The sequence below is a fragment of the Triturus cristatus genome, chromosome 4_1 (genome assembly GCF_964204655.1).
Source record: "Triturus cristatus chromosome 4_1, aTriCri1.1, whole genome shotgun sequence".
In the NCBI taxonomy this organism is placed as follows: Eukaryota; Metazoa; Chordata; class Amphibia; order Caudata; family Salamandridae; genus Triturus; species Triturus cristatus.
The window spans coordinates 225,121,998-225,147,784 of NC_140585.1; the positions used below are offsets into that span (position 1 = coordinate 225,121,998).

The 25,787-nt window shown below is 47.2% G+C and overlaps 1 protein-coding gene across 2 annotated transcripts in view; it reads left to right on the plus strand.

Moving 5' to 3' along the window:
- Nucleotides 1-296: 296 nt before the first annotated feature.
- RAB19 (RAB19, member RAS oncogene family) overlaps nt 297-25,787 on the plus strand; it is a 102,810-nt gene continuing 77,319 nt past the window's right edge. The window contains exon 1 of one of the 2 annotated variants that reach the window (XM_085651909.1): nt 297-436. The gene's annotated coding sequence lies outside the window, so the exon portion shown is untranslated. Of the gene's footprint in view, nt 437-551; nt 930-25,787 lie in introns of those variants that run through there. The other variant, XM_085651908.1, reaches the window with a different exon arrangement.

The window sequence follows — 25,787 nt, forward strand, 5'->3', positions numbered from 1 at the left end:
TGTAGCTGAAGCAGAGGTGACCTGTTGCAGGTGTCACACAGGTGTGCATTGGAGGTGCAGTAGAAGGCGGGTGTGGACGGCGAGTGGCATCAGGTGTGGAACCGTAAAGATGAGCCACGGCCGGCGTCCCAAGGGGACTACAAGGAGACCTGTGAGCGGGAGCAGCAGAGGTCACCGGAAATAGATCCTTTGAAGCGCGGCTTTTGGAAATATTCTCTCTCAGGAAGTGTACTGTGAACGTCCCTCCCCTCCCAGGCGCGGCAGCACAGATAAAGGACACGGTTGATGCACTTAGGGAACGGCTACAAGACGGAAGGGCGGGGTCTAGATAGCAGAAGGACGCAGTCAAAAAGTGGGGAGCAAATACGAAGCTGGGCAAAGAGGTACCTGTCACAAGGATAGGTGGAGCCGGGAGACCGGGGCGGCGTCACTACAGGTGATCGGCGTGGCTTCGGCAGGTGAAGGGGGCGTGGTAAAAAAAGTGGGATGCAAGTACGTATCTAGGCATAGCTGATGAGGAGGCGTGCCAGATACCTGGACAGGTGCAGCCGGGAGTAGAGGGCGGAGTCGCTACAGGTGGTAGGCGTGGCTTGTGCAGGTGAAGGGGCGTGGTCACAAAGTTGGATTAAAGTACGTATCAAGGCATTGCTGGATGAAGAGGCGTGCTTGTTACCTGGACAGGTGTAGCCGGGAGTCCGGGGCGGGGTCACTGCAGGTGATGGACGTGGCTTGGGCAAGTGAGGTGTGAGGCCTGCTTGAGCGACGTACAAGGCCTAGTCAGGTGAAGGGCGTCAGGTGCAGAGAGCGCTTTCCCCGCAGAGCCACTCGTTTGGACTACATCTCCCAGAAATCCCTCCCTCGGGCGCCAGGCTGTCTGTGCAGGTGACCCGGAGTGGAGGTGAAAGCCGGGAGAATAGGATCTTCGACAGGTGAGCAATACAAGGGAGGGGTATGGGTGCACGAGCGGGTAGAAGGAGGGTCTAGGGGGCGAGGAGAGGCACCATCAGCAGGAGGGCCACGAGAAGACCAGAAAGGGGCGTAGCTGCCATTGACGCAGTGACACTGAGGAGGCCTAGAGCCCTCAGGGGCCCATTTTATTCTGACAATGCTGAACTGTACCACACCAACGGCAATCAAAGGGGTAGTTTTCTTAGCTTACAACACGGCACATGGCATCCTTACTAGATACACTGGATCGGGATGCGTTAAAGATGTACATGCAGGTGCATGGGGGTGTTTGATACAAGAAATACGGTGTCTCACGCGTTTAAACTCGGGCGTGAAACATAATGCAGGCTGACGTGATTAAAGCAAACACACAACGAAAGGAATGTTCCAACTTGTATTGCCACTTTTGTTGGTGTCTGGAGTAGCAGTAGAGGGGGTGGGGGCAGTGCTTAATTTGAGCCAGGGCTTTCTGGTGCTCAGCACCGGCACCTAATCCTCAGCACCGGCGCTTATAGCATCAATTGGGAAACAGTCATTTTCAAAGCACATGATTTCCCCATAGAATCACAATAATTTTGAGCCCCGCAGAGACAAGAACCGGTTCCCCAGCTTCGAAATCTGTTGCTCTAGCCATTAGGCCAAGTCCTCTCCAGAATAATAAGTGCCGGGGCTCTAGTCAGGAGAAAGTTTGCACCAGCATATTTCGCCTGTTATTGCTTCCTCCTGAGGAGAGCCCCTGCACCTTTTATTTTACAAATTAACCACTGGGTGGGGGAAGAGCGTAGATCACTGATAACATGCGACAAACAGGTGGACGACAGGGAAACAATACGGCGTCCTCTCGCACTGTTCACTGATCAGCAGCAAGGCAGCTTCGCCGTATGTGCGAAGGCCGCGTCCTGCTGACCTGCCCCCCGCCCCCAACAATGTGCATTGGATCAGATATGCTCACATTTTGTGTGTGCCAGAATTCAGTTTGTGGATTGATGCGCCTCTCGTACAGTGCCAACTACCAGGTCTCAATGCACTACACAAATGCAATACACCTAATAGCAACTTCTCAGCACCTCCTCTCGCATTTTCTCAGCACCTGATAAGCACTTGCTGTTACAGCTTCATTTCAAGTAGGTAGATGTAAAATATTTCCCCCCCCCCCCACTCTGGTCACAAAACAATGGTGTGTCCTGCATGTGCAAAGTGATTGAGACAAGTTTCCAACATTTAGATACATTTCCAATTGGATTGGGGGGTGGGGGGGCGGACTACACATTTGTACGTTTATTTTTTTCCAGTGTCTTTCTAATTGAAGTACAGACTATTGGGAAGATATTTCACTAGCTGGGTGTTGTTTACATTACAAATGAAACACAGGAGAACAAATGGTACAAGTCAGGGAGAATGCTGTCTCCAAGCCAACAATTTAGTTACACACCTACCAGGAACATAATCTATACGCCTGGTGTTATTTACTCTACAAAAGACATGTGATATACTTTTAGGATAAAATGTGTGACAGAGGGTGCATCTGTACAACTGTTGCCACAATTGACTGTTTAGTGACATTAACTTCTTGTCCAAAAGAAATGCATTGTACAATTGTAACAATTCGAAAGATCAGAATTACAGCCTCCCACAGATCTGCACTTTCCATTCATTTCAAAACACAAAAATGTCAGGTCACTAAATTGTTGGTGGTTGGGTGGGGTGAGGCCAGGCCATTTGTAAACTGAATTTAACAGAGGTTGTAGTACGTGGTGTAGATAACCGTATTCTTCGATTGCGAGTCGAGGAGTGGTAGGCGATGACAAAAGCCACACACTAGGCAAAGAAGTGCACTGTGCCTTTGGCGCCATCTTCTTTGAACATTCGTGTGTCATCCAGGATGGAGTTGTGTATTTACTCGTCCAAGATGGAGTTGTGTATTTACTCGTCCAAGTTGGAGTTGTGTATTTACTCGTCCAAGATGGAGTTGTGTATTTACTCGTCCATAGGTAATGGCATTCGGATCATAAAGATGACTCGGTGACATCCTAGAATTGAGACTTGGGGAATGTAATTGTTCATTAGAAGTATTTTTACTTCTTTTTTGAATGCGGTAAGGGAGGTGATTCCACACACTACTGGAGGTAAGGAGTTCCAAATCTTTGGTGCAATCCCTGAGAAAGCTCTACATCCAGTTCTCTTCTTGTGGAAGGATTGAGGTTTCAGAAGGAAAGTGCTCACACTTCGAAGTTGTCTACAGCCTCCAGACCTTTCTAACTTTAGAGTCAAGTAGCTGGGTGTGTTGTTGTGAATTACTTTGTGTGTCATGCAGGCCACTTTAAGGTGTATTCTTGCCTCGTGAGGCAACCAATTCAGGGCTTTCAGGGTTGGAGAGATGTGACTATTTCTTTTTGTTCCTGATATCAGTCTAGCGGCAGCATTTAGTGCTGATCTCAGCGGAGCCAGCTTGTATTTAGGTAGACCACAGAGGGTGGTTGTGAGCGTGTGGGAAGGGCGGGCCGGATAGACAGACACGGAGGCCTGATGTAGTGAGCAATCTTTTCTCTTTTATTCAATTCAACAGCGTCAGGGTTGGTTTATCGACAGTAGTCTCCTCTCTTCTTTCTTTTCTCTCTTTTCTTCCTTTTCTTCAGGGATGGTCGTCACGAGGGTAATTTTCTTCTTTACACCGCTCTTTTCCTCCTTGGGTGGGCTCTCCGGAGGTTCAGGCCGAGAAGAAAGAAGAGGGGTCGTCAGATATGTTCTATACCGTTTTCTGGTTACCAGCCACCTCACCCAGTTTGGTGCGCAAATGAAAAGGGTATGTGTGAAGGTCAAACGAAAACAGTACCAACAGAAAGGGGGGTTAGGGTTTATGGGTACCCGGTCTAGGAATTGTCAAGGGCTGGAGAATAGGTGGTTCGGTGATTCCTAATCAGGGGGGGGGTTACAGGACCATCTCCCTTCCTACCCCACTCCCGGTAGAATATTGCCACCCGCGGCCCGTTCCCTCTCAGTCCCCGGAACCGTTGGACTCACCCGCTCTGCCGCAACCCTCCAGGGAAGCGGCCGCTCTCCAGCGTCCTCCGGTGGGCTCCACCAATCCTCGCTCCACTCGTCGTCGGCTTCCGCCTTGTCCGCGTCCTCCTCTCGGTCGTCTTTTTCCTCTGCTTCGTTCTCGCCCCGGTTCACCTGTCCGCTTTCCTCCGTCTCCTCTCCCGCCATCTTCTCCTCTCCTTCCTTCGCTTCGCTCCGTGATTTCTTTACGCCGGTGTTTTCCCTTCCGGGGTCACTTGTGACGAGTTCCGCTGTCCTGCTCTTGGCGATTGGCTCCTGGGGGAACACATGACATGGGGGTGGGGTTACCAGGGTCGAAGGCGGTTCCCCCTGTTTACTCATGGAGTGCGGACGTTCGTTAGGATAATATTCCCGGGATATAGGTATCTTTGTGTCAGGGTTAGGTGCCGCTTCACAGTGGTGCTTCCATAGTCTCATCTTGGTAACACTAGGGCTTGTACTGCCACCTTTAGATCAGCCTGAGGGAGGAAGGGTTTGAGTTTCCTTAATATACTCAACTTGTGATTAGCACCCTTGTTGGCAATAGAGATGTGCGACTGCATATTCAGATGTTTGTCTATGGTGATTCCTAGTGATTTTGCTGAGTCAATGATGAGGGGGACACAATCAAAGGAGGTTAGGTGTTTTAACCATAGGTCTAGCTTTGGTGTGTGGCTCAGTGGCGAGATGAGAATGAATTCAGTTTTTTTGGTATTCAGCATGAGGTGGTAGTTAATGAGCCAGCTTTGCGTGTTCAGTAGAGTAGTGTTGAGGGCGATGAAGTCTTCTGGAGAGGTGATTTTCCGATACAGCTGGGTGTCATCCGCGTACAGGTGATATAGGCTGTTCGCTGATTTCAGAGCGCTCGCCAAAGGCTCCATTAGGAGGTTGAAAAGAATGGGCGATAGGGCAGATCCCTGAGGAACACTAAGGGTGACCATAGAGGGTTGAGGGAGTGAATTCTTCATCTTTATTCTTTGAGTTCTGTTATTCAAGAAGGAGGCGAACCATTGTAATACTGTGCCCGAGAGGCCCATCCTTTGCTCCAATAGGGACAGACGGTTGTCGTGCTTGGCCGTATCAAAGGCGGAGGACAGATCAAGAAGTACCAATTGTTAATAGTTCTATGCAACAAAAAGCTAATTTGAAATGGTGCATCTCCGTTGGTTAATAATAGAATCATTCTCGTAAGCACACACACTATTATATTATATTATATTCACCGAAAAAATTAAGTGACCTTATAGTTAGGTGTTGGAATAACACAAAAACTAAAATTTAAAAACTAGAGAAATGTGCCCGTTATAGTTTAGAGCGCTAAATACCACTAGCGCCCCGGCCATGCACTTCTTATGACATTCTCCCCTCTTCCTGACTGACCCCCAAAGAGACTGTGTAAACATGTGTTCCTGTTCTAGTTTTTTAGTTACTGAAATAAAAATTCCCAAATGCTGCGATTTGTCCTGGCCACTCTCTCACCAAAACAGGTGTGGGGCAGGGGGATCCAAGTACCTGTTCCCTGGGGCCATGTTCAGGTTAAGATAATCCACACATGAGTTTCCCAAGGGCTAGGGTCTGCATTGATTCTAAGTCAGACCCAGCTCAGTTGAGTGATTTTTAAGCAACCTTTCTTAGGAGGGGCAGGCTGAGGTCAGCTTACTTCTGTGCCAGGTGTCACCCACAGGGACACATAGTAAACACTTCTAATTATACTCTGCGTATCGTAAACGAGCTGTTGATGGTATTTACATTCCTAAAGCTAGATGATGGCGTTGGAGCCAAGATGCTTGGAATGGGAGTGGTCTGACCAGCCCTGATAAAAGGCTTCTGCCGTATGAATATGTGATGTCAGCTGCTGGAACTAGCCCTGTGCACTATGTAATGTAACCTGCATCTCAGTGGATCTAGGGCAAATGTGCGAGCTTGCGTGTAGCGCTTGCTTTACGCACATGGACATGGATCACTGTGGTGGTCCTTTTTCCCCCATACCGTTGCTTTATTTCTAGTTCCATAAATATATCCCCTCACCTGTTATGAAGGGGAGCGACCGTTTGGTTCCCCCATGTTTCCCCAGTCCCGCACCAGCTCATGCGCCTCACTTTGGTACGTTGTGTTATGCTAGTCTCTTCTTCTCGAGCGCATAGCACTTAGAGGGTCTTTTGACGCTGACCATAAAACTTGAACAGGAATCGTGGGAGGAAGGCGCAATGAAAAACGTGGCGGCAATGGCAGTGTGTTTAGCGCTTTTCCGAACTGTAGAGTGAAAGAGGTGGATCTAAGAGGCAAGGGCAGAGCATTCCGAAGTGCCGGAGCCATCACTGAGAAAGACCATCTACCAAGGCTGGCGCGGCAGAATCTAAGGATATGTAATAGTTTATGATTATCGGAAAAAAGTGACTTCCTTGGACATTGTCTGTGAAGGTGAATGGGAATAAACCTGGTGATCCTTCCATAAATAGAACAGTGAACAAGGCTTAAGAAGGAGGAGACAGTCTAATCATTTCAGAATCGGGGGCGTGTGGCGCAAATGAAGAGCAGTCAAAATCCTATGGTCTGATATGGAATGGTCTGAAGATGACTGATTCATACCTACATAGATGCCATTACGGTAGAGCAGTCTCAAGTCGATGAGTGCATGCACTCATCGACTTGAGCATGAGCATGCCATTTGTCCTCAGACAAAAGGTGCAGAACAGGACAAAGTTTTCCCATATTGAAGTTACAACCCAATGTAATAGAGGCAATCTGGCTCTTCGTGTGCAGAAAGAAGTCAGATTTGACTCCTTGGCTTTTTGCTGAGGGGCCACAAATTGCAAAAAGAGGAGTCACAGGTAACTTATTCATTCTGTCTAAAAAAAACCTGTGTGACATCTGGATAGGAATACAAACTATGACCTAAAATAAAAAATGGGTGCACCAAGATGGCAGTATGAAAAAGAAGGAAACCTACTGGGATTGGCCTCAAAAGAGAGGCCGATTCGTAATTTGCCAATAAATACAAGAGCGCAGCTTGCGCTATTTGCTGAACATCAGCTCAAAGTTTCCAGGGTGTAAGGAAATGCCTCTTTTTGTATTATCCCAAAGTTGTTTCACTGGCGCTGCTGTTTTTTGATGCCGAGAGTGCATTGAGGCCTGCTAATCAGACCTCAGTGCCAGGGTCCTGACCCTAAAGTGTATGTCGAATTGGCTGTACCCAAATAGTAATGGCTAACTTACTTGTAAGTCCCTAATAAATGGTAGCCTGGTACCCAGGGCATGTACGTTAGCGGGGTACCCCAGGGCTTGCAGCACTGGTTGTGCCACCCTGGAGGTCCTTCAAGTAAAATAAGTCCCCATAATCCCTAAATATGATATCGAATGAGTAAAAAATTGCTGAATCATAAGGGGTGTCATGTACAAAGAGTTTTAACATTCACAAACCCTTTGATTGGGTAAATAAGAGGGTTTCCAAACACTAAAACTCTTTTTCAAATTTACTCAGTCCGCTTAAAGATTCGGAAAAGGTTTTCTGAATTGTTAAATGGGTTTTGAAAACCATACCGAATCGGTATTTGGAGGAGGTGTGGTTAAGGCGTCTCTTCCAAATACCGATTCCTTGTGGTATGTATTAATGTTTCGCTACCAAAATCCAGTTGCAGAATAGTACTATTCAAAGAACATGATAACAGATTCACATACGGGAGTGGGTCCCCAAGGGAATGTTGTAAATATTGATAATATTTTTTTAAAAACACATCCCATCTTCCTTTAAGGAAAATGAGCTGAATAACAAAATTGTTGCTTTATTTAGAAGAAAACAGATAGGGTCTCTGCTGACCCCAGCAGGCCACATCCCTGTGATGGCACGGTAATGGTCTCAATTTGCGACTTACCTCATTAATATTCGTAGGTAGGCCAAATTGCGACCCACTACAACATAGCATTTTGTGAACTGACCTATTAGTACATAGGTCAGTTCACAATATCCCAATGCATTCGATAAAAGTCAGGGTGCAAACTGCAAACACTTTTACTGACTGTATTATTAATGCAACAGGCCCAAGACTCCTTTGCAATAGTGGGACATATGTACAAACACATTTCTCTATAGACACAGAATGGATCAATCCCTCTGATGCATCCGACCCATCGTCCCTAATGTTAACAATGTTTGAGATGAAAAAGTTGATGATATTTTCACAAAAGTGTTTAGTTAAAAGTTTGCAGTTAGTGTACACATTGCTCGAGGTCAATTCATTAATAATCTTAAACCTTTTGTGTTTGTTTATTATTGAGTGTTGAGATTCTTGCTGACTAATGATGATGAGTCTCTTTCAAGGCAGAGTTATTCTTAGATAAGCTGTGGGGCTATAATTATCCCTCTTTAGTTGCTCTGCAAGTTTAGTATCCTATTCAAGAGTGCATAAAGAGTCATTAAACCAGGAAGAAAGTTTAGGTTTGACTGTGACAAATCTCACTGTAACCGAGGCTTGTGAGCCTGGGTCAGCAGAAATAAGGTAACCGTTTGATGCATCTTTTCACAAACGGTGTATCACTAGGTGAAGAAATTAAGGAAAGAGTCAAGAATATGTCCCAAGGTTTCTGGAGAAATGTTTCTCCAGTTTCAGGAAAAGTTACATAATCACCAAAGTGTCATAGGTTTATGTTTTATAAATAGTGAACAATTATTGAAATAGGCATCCAACCAGCCACATCGAGTAATGGTGGTAACGGAGGTGATCCCATGCTGGGCAATAATCTGATCTAGTATGTGCGCTGCCTCATAGGTGGCCAGTGGTGGATGGTAATTTTAGCAGAGAGGAGTTCACACATGCACACATACTCACTCACACCCCTGCATTCTCACACACACACACCCAATCACAACACTTACTCACTAAAATATACATGCAAATACATTCATTTATGCATGCACACACCAAACGTCAAAAACCAAAACATACCTTGCCTGCAGCTCTCTTGGAGGGATGCCTCGGAGGTTCCAGGAGGGTTGGGACTGGTCAGCTAATGAGGGAAGGCAGCAGTCTCTCATTTGTCACAGAAGGGCATGGGGTAAGTGAGGCTGCTGACCCCACCCCACTCTGTGACTAGGTGCCACTGATTGACACTCAGCCCTGTGCACTTCAGGGCTTAAAATTGAAGCGGCCAAATCTCAGGCAAACAGTGATGCTCTCCCTTGTCATGAGGGGCAGGGCCTCGAGGCACTTTTTCCAGGCTTAGGAGGTCACAGCCACAGGTCTGTTAAGTCCTCAGCCTGGCAACGTTGAGCTCGGGCAGCTAGCAGCCTGCACATTTAGCGCATGGCTAGCTCCTGCCTGCCTGACATGACTAAGAAGAGTGTCAGGCTGATCTTTGCTCAGCCTGACTGACACGCTCCTTGTCGGGGGGCGTGGCCTCTTAGTCCATATGGATGGACTGAGGCTGTGAGTGGTTGAATCAAATAACTGTGATAGCGTACAAGAACCTAAATTGCCTGGAAGGATAGAGAAACTGAGCTCCAATGGGATGTCAAGATACATGTTGATATCACCCGTAATAAATGGGATAGCCTAAGTAATGCTGAAAGCAACAATGGCTTCCGAGTAATCTTTAAAGATGGCTTTTCTTTCACGGGGAGGAGGACGGTAAAGGGGATAGGAATAGACTGTTTTAACAAAGAGAGCAAATTGGCCTCCACCCTTGTCGCTACATCCATCAGAACAATCCACCATGCAGCTAGATGAAGTGGCATCCATCAAAGATGATGACGACTGAAGGAAATTGGTTACTAGTTGAGGGGGGTGAAACCCTACTCAAGCAGCAACCACTAATCTTGTCAAGGTGAAACACAAGCAAACCCCAAATTAGCTTGTGTGTAACACTCTGGTGGCTTGGAACAAAAGCAGTCTGGCTTAACGCAGAAGAAATGTGCAAAGTATTTATGCAGCATTTCAATCAGTAATACAGGGACTATGTTAGCCCAGCTGGAAGAGTTATCTTCAAAGTCTAGCTCGAAGAGTCCAATTCACAGTGGAGTGGCAAGGATGGCGTTGCGGATGGTCATTGCTGTAGCGTGAAGTGCAAATCAGAGCTTTGCATTGGTTGTCAGTGTGGGTGGCAATATCTTGGTACAATCAGCACCCATTCATGGCTGTGAAAAGTCTGAAACTTCAGGATTTCTCCTTTTCTTCGAGGAGGAGCTCCACTGATGCCACACCAAGGGCCCAGGACCTGAGGGGCACCTCTTGGGGCTCAGTAACTCACTCCAGCAGAGGCCAGCAGGCAGGGCACAAGCAGTTCCAGTTGCAGGTCCAGGCAGCAGGGCAAATGCACGGAGCCTCTGGAGCTTGTTATGTCCCTGTATCTCCCTGTAGCTCAGAAGAGGTCAGTCAGCTGACTCTTGAAGCCACTTCAGCCTGGGATGAAGAGTGCAGATATAGCCTTCCTTCTCAGCAGGCGGGGCAGGCCTCAAGCAGCAGGAAAGCAAGCCCTTCTTCTGTAGTATCCACAGGTCTGGAGTGTACTGAAGAGTTGGGTTTGAGGGTGTGCCAGCTTTGAAGTGGAAGACTTTTCTAGAGGTTTCTAAACGTTTGCACCCCCAGAGGTACTTGGAATTTTCTGCCTCGCTGCACTTGCCCCAACTTGTCTGGGTGCACAAAGACTAGTGTCGAACCTCTTGTGAGTGTGCCGATGCAGAGGCTTTGTGATGTGCATGTGTGGTAGGTGACACTTCTGAAGTCCTATCAAGTCAGAGATGGCCCATCATGCCAACACCTATTCCCCTTTGTCTCACTGTCTGAGAGTAATGGACAAAGACCAACTGCCAGCTACACCTAGTCATGTGAGCCAGGATACAGGCTGCAGGCACCAAATGGATAGGACAAGAAAATGGCAAACATCCACAAGTTATACACAACAAAAAATATATACAAACACATGTCTATTAATAACAAAGCAACCCTCCCCAAGGTACGCTAATTCACGGTTATACTCTCTTGCTGCTAGACTAAAAATAAGACCCATATTACCAATATGACCAGTGCGATCACCTAACATGGAAATGTCGCCTGCATTGAAATACGAAGTACTGATAATTTACCACAAATTCCTCTGTTTTTATATTATAAATCAACAGACAACAGTTGAAGGTTGCCATGAAGAAGGGAAATGAACTGAGGAATAGCTCCATGATTTCTTCTAATATTCGAAGTAGAATTCTCAGTTTCTATGAATTGGAATTAGTTCACCGGAGTTGAGGTGGATAAAAGCTTATGATAACTATTCTAAATTTGAAGTATTATTCCTCCACAGAAGTCGACCAGTCAAGGTCCTGATGAGAACCCTTAATTCCTAGTGGTTTAAAACATGTCGTAAGTTCACAAGTGCAAAAGCCGAGCGACTCAGCGCAATATAGAAGCCAATCTCAGTACTTGACAAGCCCATTTGTCAATGCCATACATTTACAAATTTTCATGAGGATTTTGTTCCATATGTTATTCAAGAAATTCCAAAATTTTGTAAAAAGTATTTCAGTAGTGTTCTTTAATGTAGGTCATATATTTACCCAGTAAACAGAAAGGAGATGTTTAAAATGTTGAAGCCCCATTGCCCTATAAAAAGAAAACAGATCATTCACATAGGTCTGGACCTTGCTTTTGGTAGCTGAATGTGTTCATTGTCTTGTAAATTTACAGAATTGTTTTCCCCTAAATAGACATATGTTTTAACGGCGTCCATTATTCTATTCCCCAAAGACAATTTATAGCTTGGAATCTTTTTATGATTTTTACCCTAAAAAATCAGTATTTTACTTTTTTGTATATTAATTTTCAAGTAATGGCCATCTGCATATTTTTGTAGAGCATCTAACCGACTTTGTAGGCCGTTTGAAGTGAGATCTAAAATCACAATATCTTCTCCATGTAAAAGAGAATCTACATGGCAAGAGCCCGACTTTGGGGCACCGCCACCTACTTCCTTCAACAAATTAGACAAGTCATAAATATGTAAGGAGAATAGCATGGGAGTTAATAAGAAGCCCTGCTTTAAAATGTCCCCTGTTTGGATTTTTGGGGAAAGCTCACGGTCACCCCCAAGCAAAAAATGGTACTACAAAGAAGAGTGCAATGCTATTATAATATTAGCTAAGGTTTCAGCTTTACTCAGTGTATGGAGCTTGCTCCACAGGGTGGGTCTGTGTACGCTGTCAAAAGCGGTTGAAAAGTCTATAAATTCTGCGTAGATAGATGTACCCTGCATCATACCATACTTGTTCAAAATCACCTGAAAGGTAGTAATCTTATCATGAGTCTAACTATTTGACCTAAAGCCTGCTCGTTACATTGGAATAATATTATCTTCGGCCCAGCTTTGTATGTGTACAAGAACACTATTGCCAAATATTTTCCCAATCTAATCGAGTTACTTTATCTGCCTCTAACTACAAGGTTGAGTGTTTGAACCTTTCTTATGGAGGGGAAGAATAATACTTTCTTTTCACGAAGTAGGAACTGTACCAGTTGAATAGCAAAATTTAAAAAGAGGAGCTAAATATCTTGACCATAAACCTTTCTCCAACTTTGTTTTTGTTTTTTTGATATTCAAATTTGATTGATTTTAAGACATACAAGCAAGTCAGCAAAAACACAGAAGGCAATTGATCAGTTACAGCTTCAAAATCAGCGCAACCCAGTTCCACACCCCATAGAGTGCATATCGACAAAGAGGGCTTACCAAATCACTCAATGTCTTCCACAGCCCCCAGCCATTTGCCCCACACCCTCCGATATTTCTTAGGGCATCCTCGTGCCATGTACAGAGCTTTTTCTTGAGTCGCGCACCAGTCCACTCCCTTGTGCCACTGTCCCAGGTCTGGGGGATCGGGACATTTCCATGCAGCCGCTATGTCGCGCTTAGCTACAATCATAGCTGTGTTAAAAAAAGGTCTTGTCATTTCGGGACCCATCTAGCCCATCGGTGATCCCTAATAGTGACATGGGTCATGGGGAACCACCCATCCCAGGACCTCTGTAAGCTCCTCCTGAATGGCCTCCCAAAATCCCTCCAGCTGAGGGCAGGACCAGATCATGGGAAAAAAACTGCCGGGGCCTGGCCGCACCTTGCGCAGGACGCGTCAGAACGTAAGCCCGCTCGGTGGAGACACAGTGGAGTGAGGTATGTGGCGTGTAGATAGTATAGTTGTATTAGACTGAGTTTGGCGGAGGCGGTGATTGTCTTAAATGCCATGAGGGCATTGCGCCAATCCGCCTCGTCCAGTGGGCCCACCCACTCTACCCATTGAGCCCTCAGTTTGCCCAGTGAGGTGGGAGTGTTGTTGATTAGGGTGCGGTATATGCGGGAGATGCCCCCCCTACCCAAATCACCCAACAGACTCTGGGCCTCCGTGGGGCTGTATTCCGGGAGCCGAGTGCCGTCAGTGATATGTGATGTGAGGGCGTGTCGTAATTGTAAATATTTATAAAATTGGGAGGGATGTAGGGAATAATGGGTTCACATATCCTGAAAGGAGAGCATATGGCCTCTAACCCAAATGTCCCCCAGCTGCGTAATGCCGATGAGGTCCCAGGTTTTGAACCCCCGCAGGCCACTTACTTCCCGTAACCAAGCCCCATGCCAGAGGGGTGTGCATTGGGTCAATTTACCCGACCAGCCGGTGTGTCGTAGGGATGCCCGCCAGGCTAGCAATACAGACCGCGTCACGTCTGACAATTGGGACGGGAAGGGCCCCCCGTACATCATGGCCTGGACTTTGGATAAACCCAGCTCGCTCAATTCCAGCCGATAGGCCGGATCGGACCATCCCCCAGTAAACCAATCGTGGAACACCAGTAGACGTGTAGCTAAAAAATATAGATACATCCCCATGCCCCGGTCAAAGGAGGGGATCCAGCATGTGGCCAGGGCCAGACGCGTCTTTCCTCCGCCCCATAAAAATTTGGCGGCTAAGCTGTCCAATTCCCTAAACCAGGACCTAGGAAAACAGAAAGGGGTGTTCTGAAGGACATAGAGGAACCTGGGAAGAATCATCATTTTAAATAAAGCAATCCGACCCAAAGGGTTCAGGGGTAATGTCTTTCATTTCTGAAGGTCTTCTTTGGCCTTTTTAACCAGTGGGTTAACCTTAAGGGACCAGCCCAGCTCTGGAAGCAGGGTAATCCATATCCCCAAATACTTAAAGGAGTTGCGCAAAAGCGGTATATTGGACTGCCAGTCGTAACAATCTCTCGATAAGTGGAGTGGGACCAATACTGATTTCCCTGGGTTCAATCGAAGACCTGACGCCTGCCCAAATGCCTGCAACAACCGGAGGCAGTATGGTCCCGTGGAGGCGGGTTCGGCCAGAAAGAGCAAGACGTCCTCCACATATAGCGCGATCTTGTCTGTTTCGGTGTTTGGCCACTCCCAGCCCTTAATGCAGTTTTTAGCCCGCACCAGGGACCCCAGGGGTTTCATCGCCAAGGTGAACAGCAAGGGTGAGAGGGGCATCCCTGCCGTGTCCCCCTAGCAATGGGAAAGGCTTCGGACAGCACACCGTTCGCCAACACTCGCACGTGCGGTTGTACGTAGAGTACACGGACCAGTGCTTGGAATTAGGGCCCGAATCCCATCTCGGCCAGCACGTCCTGGAGGTATGCCCAGTCCACCGAATCAAACGCTTTTTCGAAATCTATGAGGAGGAGAGCTAAATAAGGAGTTAGTAATTGTCGATAGGCCAGAGCCAGCTGTAACCTCCAAAGGCAGTGACGGGTCGCACGTTCGGGCATAAAGTCGCATTGATCCGGATGGACTAGCGAGGGCAAGTATGGCTTCAGTCTCTGGTCCAGGATGGTGGCGTACAGTTTGATCTCTGTGTTGAGGAGGGATATGGGATGGTAGTCTGCACAGTGACGGGAGGGAGGCTGAGATTTTGGGAGGACCACAATAGTGGCGATGTCCGTCTCCGCCGGAAAGGAGCCCTTTTCAAGGGCTTCCTGAAACAGGCTGGCCAGATGGGGCCCAAGAGTGTCACGATATGACGCATAGTATTCTTGGGGAAGGCCGTCTGGTCCTGGAGTCTTACCTGACGATGTGAGGGAAATTGCTTCCTCAATTTCTTTTCTAGATTGGGACGGTCGAGGTCCTTCCGGGCGGCCATCTCCAATCAGGGGAGACTCACGTGTCCTCTTTCAAGGAGAACGTGAAGCGGTAGGTCGGGGGTTTGCGCTGCATACAAACGCCGATAGTAACCGGCTAACATGCAGGCCATCATTAGAGGGGCGCACTGTGCACCGTGCCTTGATCGTTTTCTCCAACTTTGTTACTGTAAATGGAATCTTGTCAGGTCCTCTGGTAACCAACACTCCTGGACCATTTGTGAATCACAGCCTACAAGGCAAAAAGCAAAATAAGATTGTGCGTCATGCGTCCATCAAAGGAGAGAGCGAGAGAGAGAAGAGAGGAAGAGTGAGAGAGAAAGAAAGAGAGAGAGAGGAAGAGAGAGAGAGGAAGAGAGAGAGAGAGAGAAGGAGTGAAATTCTCCTAAACAAAAGTCTATCCAGGTCAGCTCCTATCCTGAAAGTTTGGTGTAAATCTGTTCAGTAGTTGCTGAGAAATTCCAAAAATAAAAGTTTCAATATCTAGGGCAGCGGTGGAGTCGCGAACCCTCCTGACCACGCGCTTCATTCTAATTGGCTGCTACGACCATGCGCTTCATTGTAATTGGCTGTCAACACTCCCAACCAGAATGTGTTTGCAGCCATCTTGTGACTCGGTAGAAGTGAGTCGCGAGAAAACAGAGAAACAAAGATATAAAACAAGAAGGGGGCAAGGTAGAAACCCCCTGAACCCCTAGGCCTGCTCAGGGGGTCCCAGAAGGACTCCCAGGGCCAAAAAAAGCATCAAAAAAACAAAAAAAGGCGCAATTCATGCTGGGGTCGCACATTCCGCCAAAATTGTTAAAAAAAAACGTGGGTTCCTGCATTTTATTTTAATGAGGCCCCTGGGTGGGCTAGGGCCCAGGGACTTTTCTTAAAAAATAATAGCTGGGGCCTGCGGGGGCCCCAGCAGCCCCAGGGACCACCACGTTCGCGGGGCTTCACTCATGTTGGGAGGAGGCGCACGGCCCTCCTGGATCCCGGCTCCTGCAGTGTCCCGGGGTGCCCACCCCCGGGACAGTGCTGTTTGCTATGACAGGACGGGAGCCGCACGGCTTCCGCCCTGTCATAGCAAACTTTCTTTGGATTTTGGAAGCGAGAGCTGGGGAACCTGCTCTCGCTTCCAAAATCCAAAACGAATTGCTTTTCCACACGGGGAGGTGCATGTCAGCAACTCCCCGTGTGGCAAAGAAATGCCGGCTCCCACAGGACGCGGGAAGCCGGCGGGACTGTGGGGGCATTGGGGCTCCCCCCACGGTCCCCAACGGTGAGGCCAGGCCCCGGGGGAGGGGGTCCTCGGGGGGCCGACGCGGTCCTCTTCTCGTTGTGTTTTTTTCTTTTTTTTTTTTTTAATAATGAACATGTCGGCATGCTTCGGGGGATGGGGTCCCCGAGGCGAATGTAAATTAGTGAAAGTGGATGTTTTTTTTTTAGTCGCGACCCCCCGTGTGAAAGCGATGTGTGCGCTGCTCTCAGCGTGGCACTCGAGTACTTCTTAAGTCTTTCAAACACCGAGGGGTATATTCTCAAGGACACATCGGCGTGTTAACTGCACTTTTTCGCAACCAAAATGGTGATAAATTTAACCCACCATTCACAAGCTGGAGCAAACCGCCATATCACTAGTTTACTAGCGATAGCAGCCTCAAAAAGCATTGTCACGGAAGACCCCGGCAAATATTGCTAATGAGATGGAGAGTAGGCGTTCGCGTGAAAAGAGCAGCGAGCACATCACTTCGCAAGTTTCTCAACCACCAGCAAGATCATCGAAGACAGTACAAAACGGGTGATATGGTGCGTTAGTAGCAGGAAGTTTACATCCACTCTGAGCAGGTGTAAAGTCGGACTACAACCTAACAGATGAAAGGGAGCCCAGCCCTGAGCCACACCTGAACGACAACAGATGCAATGGAGCCAACGATCATGCAGCTCGGACACCCAACACTGCTCCGACACCCCCAGCGACCAGCCCCTTGTCCGCCATTCCCCCCTCACCTCCCCCCAAACAAATGTGACAGCAACCTTAGGAAATCTGGAACGTAACAAATTGGCTGATGTCGCACAATTATAAATTAAGAAGTTGCATATGAGGTTAGACAAATAAGAATCACAGTCATGTATGGATTTACATATAGAACATTTTATTTAAACAAAACTACAACAAATAAAACTAGGTACAGCCATGGCGTGTCATCCCTGGACCATTTGTGAATCACAGCCTGCAAGACAAAAAGCAAAATAAGATTGTGCGTCATGCGTCCATCAAAGGAGAGAGCGAGAGAGAGAAGAGAGGAAGAGTGAGAGAGAGGAAGAGAGAAAGAAAGAGTGAGAGAGGAAGAGAGAGAAAGAGTGAGAGAGAGGAAGAGAGAGAGAGGAAGAGAGAAGGAGTGATATACAAGGAAGAGAGAGAGAAAGAGAGAAACAGTGTGAGAGAGAGGAAGAGAGAGAGAGAGAGTGAGACAGAGAGGAAGAGAAAGAATGAGAGAGAGAGGAAGAGACAGAGAAAGAAAGAGGGAGAGAGAGAGAGTGAGAGAGAGAGAGAGAGAGAAAGAGTGAGACACAGGAAGAGAGAGAGAAAGAGACAGAGACCGAATGAGAGAGAGAAAGAGACAGAGACAGAGTGTGAGAGAGAGAAAGGAAGAGATAGAGAGAAAGAGTGTGAGTGACAGAAAGGAAGAGAGGGAGAGTAAGTGTTGACACTGTGGAGAAAATTCTCACAGCTCACCTTTCTGCCACCGGTGTGTCTCCAACCACGTGCCGGGATATAGTGCAGCCCTCAAGCTTAGTGATCTGAAACATAGTATGGCAATACATACAACTGCACACGCCTAAATCGCTGTCCTGCCTTTGTGTATCCAGGCTACTGTACTCCATCCACTTCCACTGCCCAGAGGTGTCTGCCCGCCGCTGTGCACCCAGGCTGTTGCACCCTATCCACTCCCACTGCCCGGAGGTGACTGCCCGCCGCTGCGCAAACAAGCCTCTCTGCTCACCTTCCGCCACCGGCGTCTGTCGAAGAGGGTCCACCACGTGCCGAAGCAACCTCCTCACCCATTGTGTACACGTGGTGAAGCCGAGCTCACAATTCAAAATAGATGTTGATTGCCAGGATGGCCACGCATCATTGCAGGCTGCACACGTGCTCAGCTCTGGTGGCAGTAACTCAGTAGAACTGAAATCATCGCCTCGTGATGGGAGGGCGTGACGGTGTGTGAATCACAGCCTGCTAGAAAAAAAGCAAGATAAGATTGTGCGTCATGCGTCCATCAAAGGAGAGAGAGAGAGAGAGAGAGAGAGAAAGAGTAAGAGGAAGACAGAGAGAAAGAGAGAGAGGAAGACAGAGAGAAAGAGAGAGGAAGAGAGACAAACAGTGAGAGAGAGAGGAAGAGAGAGAAACAGTGTAAGAAAGAGGAAGAGAGAAACCGAGGAAGAGTGAGAGAGAGAGCGAGAGAGAGAAAGAGAGAGAGAGAAAGAGAGAAACCGTGTGAGAGAGAGGAAGAGGTTGAGAGAGAAAGGAAGAGAGAGAGAAAAAGTGTGAGGGAGAGAAAGGAAGAGATATAGAGGGACAGTGAGTGCCCATACTGTGGACAAAACCCTCACAACTCACCTTTCCGCCACCAGTGTGTCTCCAACCACGTGCCGGGACATAGTGGAGCCCTCACGCTTACTCATCTGAAACGTAGTATGGAATCAGTAATGGCACAGTACATACAACTGCGCATGCCTAAAATGCTGTCCTGCCGCTGCACACCCAGGCTGCTGCACCCCATCCACTTCCACTGCCCAGAGGTGTCTGCCTGCTGTTGCGTACCCAGGCTGCTGCACACCCAGGCTGCTGCACCCCATCCACTCCCACTGCCCAGAGGTGACTGCCCGCCACTGCGCACCCAGGCTGCTGCACCCCATGCACTACCACTGCCCGCCACTGTGCAAACAAGCCTTTCTGTTCACCTTTCACAACCTGCGTGTAGAAAAGAGGGCCTACCACGTGCCACTGCAAGCCCCAAACCCGGGGCACACGGCCCTCCTTATCATGCAGCCCCGCTCCTCAGGCCGCCAGGTCTCACATTTGGTGCTGAGTCTTGATTTTGCCATGGCAGAGGACATACCAGTGCACTCGGTTTTTCATCGGTTTGCACACCTGCTCAGCCCTTGCGGTGCCACTAACTCAGTGACCAGCGAGACGACGCCACATGGCAGTAGGCCTGCACTGTCTGATGGCTCAGACCTAGACTGCGGTCCAGCAGGGCACACAAAACCTGAGCTGTCCACACCGCTGGGACGGGCCAACACAGCAGGCTGCACACCCGCTCAGCAGTTAAGGTACCCGTACCTCATTGGACCGAAAGTCACCGTCCCGTGCCGGTGTGCCTGTCCCGGCCGCAGTGCATCCTGTACGAGCAACTCTAAAATGGCGTAGAGCATGTGCGCCCGGTCTTTTTTATTGGCAGGGTCACGTGTCCTGTGACGTCTGTGCTGGATTGGTGTGGTGTGGGTGTATACCAGCCGTGAGGGAGTGGCTGTGGCGTACTGACAACTAGACCTGTAACCAGCAGATGACTGCAATGAAAACCTGGTCCATGTAGCATTGTTGTCCTTACCTGTAAGCGTAAGCGGAGTGGGCTGGCCTGGCGTATGCCAGTCCAGCGTGAGGCTGTGAAGAATGACTCCAGAGCTATGGGCGTAGCTCCATCGTGAGCTGTATGAGGGATCAACTGATGCGGGTGTCCGTGTTGTATTGCTGCCGTCACCCGGGTCGCAAGCGCCAATGTGTCACTCTGTGAGCCAAGTCCCACAACATGGCCTCTTTAGCTGCACAGATTGGGAGTATTTGGTTTTCTTAACCGATTATAATCTCTTACACAATTTGCATCGGTACTAATCTTGAATTGTGAGCCCTGCTGACCGCAGTGTAGACAGGAGGCAGTGGTCAGGAAGGGCCCATAGCTACGTGGCATTGACTTGAGCTGTATAGAGTTAGTGGTAGGTGTGGCGCTCAGCGTGTGCACAGCCAGCGATGATGCGTGGTGTGGGCGAGCCGCACTGGGAGCAATGTCTCTTGCCTACTGGACTGCGTGATCTGCAATCGCGACTCCATCTGAATTGTGAGCCCTGCTGTCCGCAGTGTAGATCGAAGGCAGTAGTCAGTACAGACATCGAGGAATGCTTTTTGTGACTTCCTCTTGAGAAAATCCAACGACATAGAGTACAGTTCACTCTGCAATAAATAAATCAAAACTTAATTCATACTGTAAACTCTGCTGTCCGCAGTGTAGACTGCCATTCAGTGTTCCTTTGGACTTGCAAGATGAATTTGGTCATTGTACTAAAGCTAGAAATTGATATCAAAAAAGTTCTTGAAGCAAGGATACTAAAAGGATATTATGTAGGTTTCGAAGACGTTGAAGTTAGTTGCCGACTGCACTCTGTAATTAATGAATCAAGACTCAAGTTTTATTGTGAGCCCTGCTGACCGCAGTGTTGGCCGTAGGCAGCGGTCAGCAAGGGCCCACAGCCATGTGGCGTTGAGTTGAGCTGCACAGTTTGTGGCACCTGAAGCAACCAGCATGTGCGGAGCCTGCGATGATGCGTGGTCCGGTTGGGCCGCACTGGTAGCAATGTCTTTTGTCTAATTAATTCTGCCTTAATAAGGCTACGTGGTGATGACTTGTGGTGCACTGAGTTAGTGCCACCAGAAGCACTCGGTGTGTGCACATCCTGCAATGATGCGTGGTCCGGGTGGGCTGCACTGATAGCAATGTCTTTTGCCTACTGAATTCTGCCTTAATAAGGCTACGTGGTGATGACTTGTGGTGCACTGAGTTAGTGGCACCTGAAGCACTCGGCGTGTGCGCAGCCTGCGATGATGCGTGGTCCGGGTGGGCCGCACTAGGAGCAATGTGTCTTGCCTACTGGACTGCGTCATCTGCAATCGCCACTCCATCTGAATTGTGAGCCCTGCTGTCCGCAGTGTAGATCGAAGGCAGTAGTCTGTACAGACATAAGTCTGCGGTGCTGTGCCGCTATGTTCTCAGGGGGCCTGTGTCGAGGAGGCCGTCGGACATGGCGGTGGCCACGTGGCAGGGTGAGGGCCGCTGCTCTGGCAGACGCATTGGCCTTCACACAAGTGCACCACACCCAGGGCCCTGGCCTATTTAATCACACTTCTACGCTGGAGTGGCGTACGTTGGACCAGCCCACTGCGCTTCCGCTTACAGGGGACAATGATACAGGTACATGACTGAGATCTTCTCCACTGCCTGAGGTAACATGGTTGCGTCCACTTTCCACAACACTACAAGCACCAGCAGTATATGTACACATGGAGAGGTTTGTGCTCTGCATAGTGAGGTCTGTCCAGCACATCACCGCTACACTTGGTATTGTGTGCATTATTATTGGTGGGTGACATGCGTCCTAAACACATGTTTGGTTGCTACATCTCCCAACATTCAGCTATTGTGTAGCTGAGGGGCCATGCCGTTTTTGGAAAGTCCGCTGTCCTGTTGTGCGCTGCCTCGGTGGTAGTGGAGGGTGCGGGGGGGAGGCCCTGAGGGTGGTGGCAGTGGGTTTTGTGGCGTTCTTGGGGGCCAGAGGTGCATGATCAGTAGCTCTATAACATGTGTTGGTCTACAGATGTGATTCTGGGCTGGGCTCCTTTTCACACTGTAGGTAGTCGTCCTAGTTTACACTAGTAAAATGCAGATGTTACATTCCTACTGCTAACGCAGCTTATCGCCTGTTTTTGGATCGCACCGCAGATTTGTCTGCTCGTTGAAAATATCGGGAAGTGGTCATGTTATTTTTGCATAGGAACACCTACTGTGCATATTAATAGCGTTAGTTGTTGCTCTCATTTGTGGCGATTCTTTTTTTTTTTTTTGCGGAAGCTATTGCTGGAAAACTGGCAATATCTGCTGTTTTCACCAGGTTGAGAATGGAATGATAATTTAAAATCACTGAAAAACTATAGGTTTAATGAACATTATAAATAGAAATTAGCTTTTACAAAACCTTTGAAATTCAATGAAAAAACCTTAGGTTTCAGGGATGTTATAGTTGGAAATTAGCATTTAAAAAACCTTAGAAATAAACTGAAAAAAACATAGGTGTCAGGGACGTTATAGTTAAAAAAATAGCATTTAAAAAACCTTAGAAATTCACTGAAAAAACCATAGATTTCAGGGACGTTATAGTTAGTAGAGCTAACTATAACTCGCGACGTCACATATTACATCACTCATGACCTGGTCAGTGACATCACTGATGACATCACTGGTAGTCCACATGATAATCTGATGCACCTCCTCACACCCTAATATAACCTTTGATACACCCACTCTAAAATACAGACTACCATTTTCAGAACCATAGACCAATCAATAGCAGTTACTATATACCCACTGACTAATTCCTAGCTATATACACACATTCATTCATTCATTCACCCATACAGTTACTCATACATGCAGTCACTCATCAATACAGCACTATTATATGTACTCATACACCTATACAAACACTCATACACCGTCACTCATCCATAGAGTTATTGACACACCTAGCTAGACATGTAAAGAATCAATAACACTGCCATTTTGTAATGATCGCGAATGTTCTGCAGGAGCGCCCGGAACCTTGGAGAAAGTCCACAGTCGTCCCCCACGTTCCTCCGACTCTATCAAACACTAGAGTACGAAGGACACGCTGGGGTAAACAGGGAAACAAAACAAGGATAGGTGGGGGAACACAGGCAGGTCTTGAAGGATGATTCTGGCAGCCGAGACAGCAGGAAGGTGATGGTTCTTTATAGGAAGGAATAAACTAGCCTCTCCGCTGTAACACAAAGGCAGGTAAATGAATATAACTCCAGCACTACCTTGGAGCTTTCTTCACTTCATTCCCATCCACACACCTACCAGAATTAATGTCAGCCTCCTGGATTATGGCCTGCAGGAATAAGTAGGTATGCCTCTGCACGACCCCCTTATGATCGGTTCCCAGAGGAGGACTCAGATACACAATGTGTAAGCACTTTACAGGCTGAGAACAACAAAGATAGGTTTCATAAAAGAGGTAAGGGTGTGATTCCTCATATGCTTATACAAAGTGTAGGAAGGTCACGTACCGTGACTTTTAAGTAGGTAGATGGAAAACCTAATCCACTGCTCAATGGTCCTCGCAATAAATCACCCTAGAATGCCTGATGCGGGTCTAAGAGAATATAGGGTAGGGACAAGTAGTGGATGCGCCAAGGAGGCTCTTGATGCTAGAACTGGGGTGAGAGCACCAAGTCTGACTCCAACTAATGCACAAGACGTGGCGTCGCTCCAACAGGAGGCGTAAACACAATACAAGCCTGAGTCTGGAAATAGCAGGCTGACAAACAACACAACACAAGCCTGATAAGCAGGGGTAGGGTTTAACAGGCTTACATACAACATAACACAACTCTAACCAGAGGGGTACATTCTGGAGAGGGATATCAGCAAAGGAATAGTGCCGGCTATGGGAATAACAACCCGACAGTCAACCTCAAACTCCGAGGTAAGGAGAGACGAGTGACGGGCGAACCCCGCACTGCTAATTAACAATTAGACCTTACTTGGCAAGGCGCAACACGCTTGGACGCTCAGGTGGAAGGTGCGCCAACACGCTTGGCCGCTCGAATGGAAGGAGCGCCTCTAAGTTACACCAGCGGGAACGGCTGTAGTAATCCCGGAGCCGGGACGCGTCTGAATCGACTCGTCCGCGGCTTCGCGCTGGCAAACAGGAAGTACGAGTAACCGGAAGTCAGGCAACAATGATCAAGACGGAACTGGGGCTCCGAGCTAGAACGCGAAGCGGCGTCTGCACGCCCTTCGTCATTTAAATACACACTGCACCCAGGGGCCGGACCGCAGGGCATGACACATTTACTCACCTATACCGTTATACATTAACTATCTAACCTATTCATACAGATACTAACATATACTTACTCTCTTATACAATCACTGACACAAGCACACACTCATTTATACTGCCACTCTCACAATTACTCACTCTAACATATAGTCAATCATATACTCCAACACTCACATATACTGCCTTTCACATATGTAGTTACTCACACATATACCAGTGAGACATTCACTCACTAACATACTGATACACACACTCACTCACCTATACAGCTATTTCCACATGCACTAGTGAACCCAGTAAATTATCAACTCACACATGTAGGCAGAAAGTCACACACTGCCCACCCACCCACACAAACACTGAGGCACCCATACAGATACTCATGCAACCAATTTGTAACCCATATAGACAGTCATGTACCTAATCAACCCATGCAGCAGCTTACACAACCACTAAGAGACTGATACAGACATTCACACAGTTTAGTCACAAACCCATGCATTCAGTAAGACACATTTAATTACTAACTTAGACAGTCAGTCACACTCCTATTAAATACTCCACCCACATACTTATACACCAACTCATTCTTAAATATACCTTGGCATTAACATATATAAAATATATTTTAACTTTACAGAAACACATTCACTGGATGATGTCATCAGTGATGTCATCAGTGATGTCACTGACCATGTAATGAGTGATGTAATAGGTGACGTTATCAGCAGTGCATTCTGGGGGCACGATTTATAGTTAGCTCTACTAACTATAACATTCAAATTTCTCTGGTTTTGTACGAGTGAAATGTCCAACTAACTATAACGTCCCTGAAACCTATGGTTCTTTCAGTGAATATATATCTAGATAGATAGATAGATAGACCACACATCACGTTGGGAATTTGCGTCAAATGGAGAATAAAATCTAAGTTGGCTGGAAGTTTGCACCCATGATGTGCAACACCCCCAGAGAGGCAAGTGGAGAAATGAACTGTGATTTGTGTTCTTCATACATGCATACATACTCACCAGCACTGAAAACCGTAAAACATTTTGGGAAATCTTAGACATAACTTCAACAGCCCGTTCATGGTTTCACCAAAAAGACGCTGAAGGCAACAAGACCATCATATTAAGTTACCCCTTAATTGGCCTTGTTTGCAGCTTTATACCATCTGGTGCCTATTAGAATTATATTTAACATTGATGTTTAATTATCTATATTTGCATTTTATTTTTGCACGTTGCATAAAACAAGTGTTCACTATGGTTTGGTGAAGAAAAGTGGTTGCACTTTCACACGTTTTGCACACCTATAATATTGCCAAATATTTTGCAACTCTTTTTCATGCATATCTATTGTAAAGTGCAGTTTTACTATTGTGTCTGTGCTATTGATGGTGTATAGCAAAGGATGATATATATATATATATATATATATATATATATATATATATATATATATTCACTGAAAAAAACATAGGTTTCACACATGTTATAGTTAGGAATTAGCATTTAAAAAACCTTGCAAATTCACTTAAAAAACCATAGGTTTCACACATGTTATAGTTAGCTGGACATTTCCCTCGTAAAAAACCAATGAAATTCCCCCATTATAGTTAGTAAAGGGAACTATAACTCACGCGACCGCAATCCACTGCTGATGACGTCAGATATTACATCACTGTATTTATTCACTTATTTACCCATTTTTCTTTCCTTTAACCTTTAGCTATACATATTTAATAAATATATATTT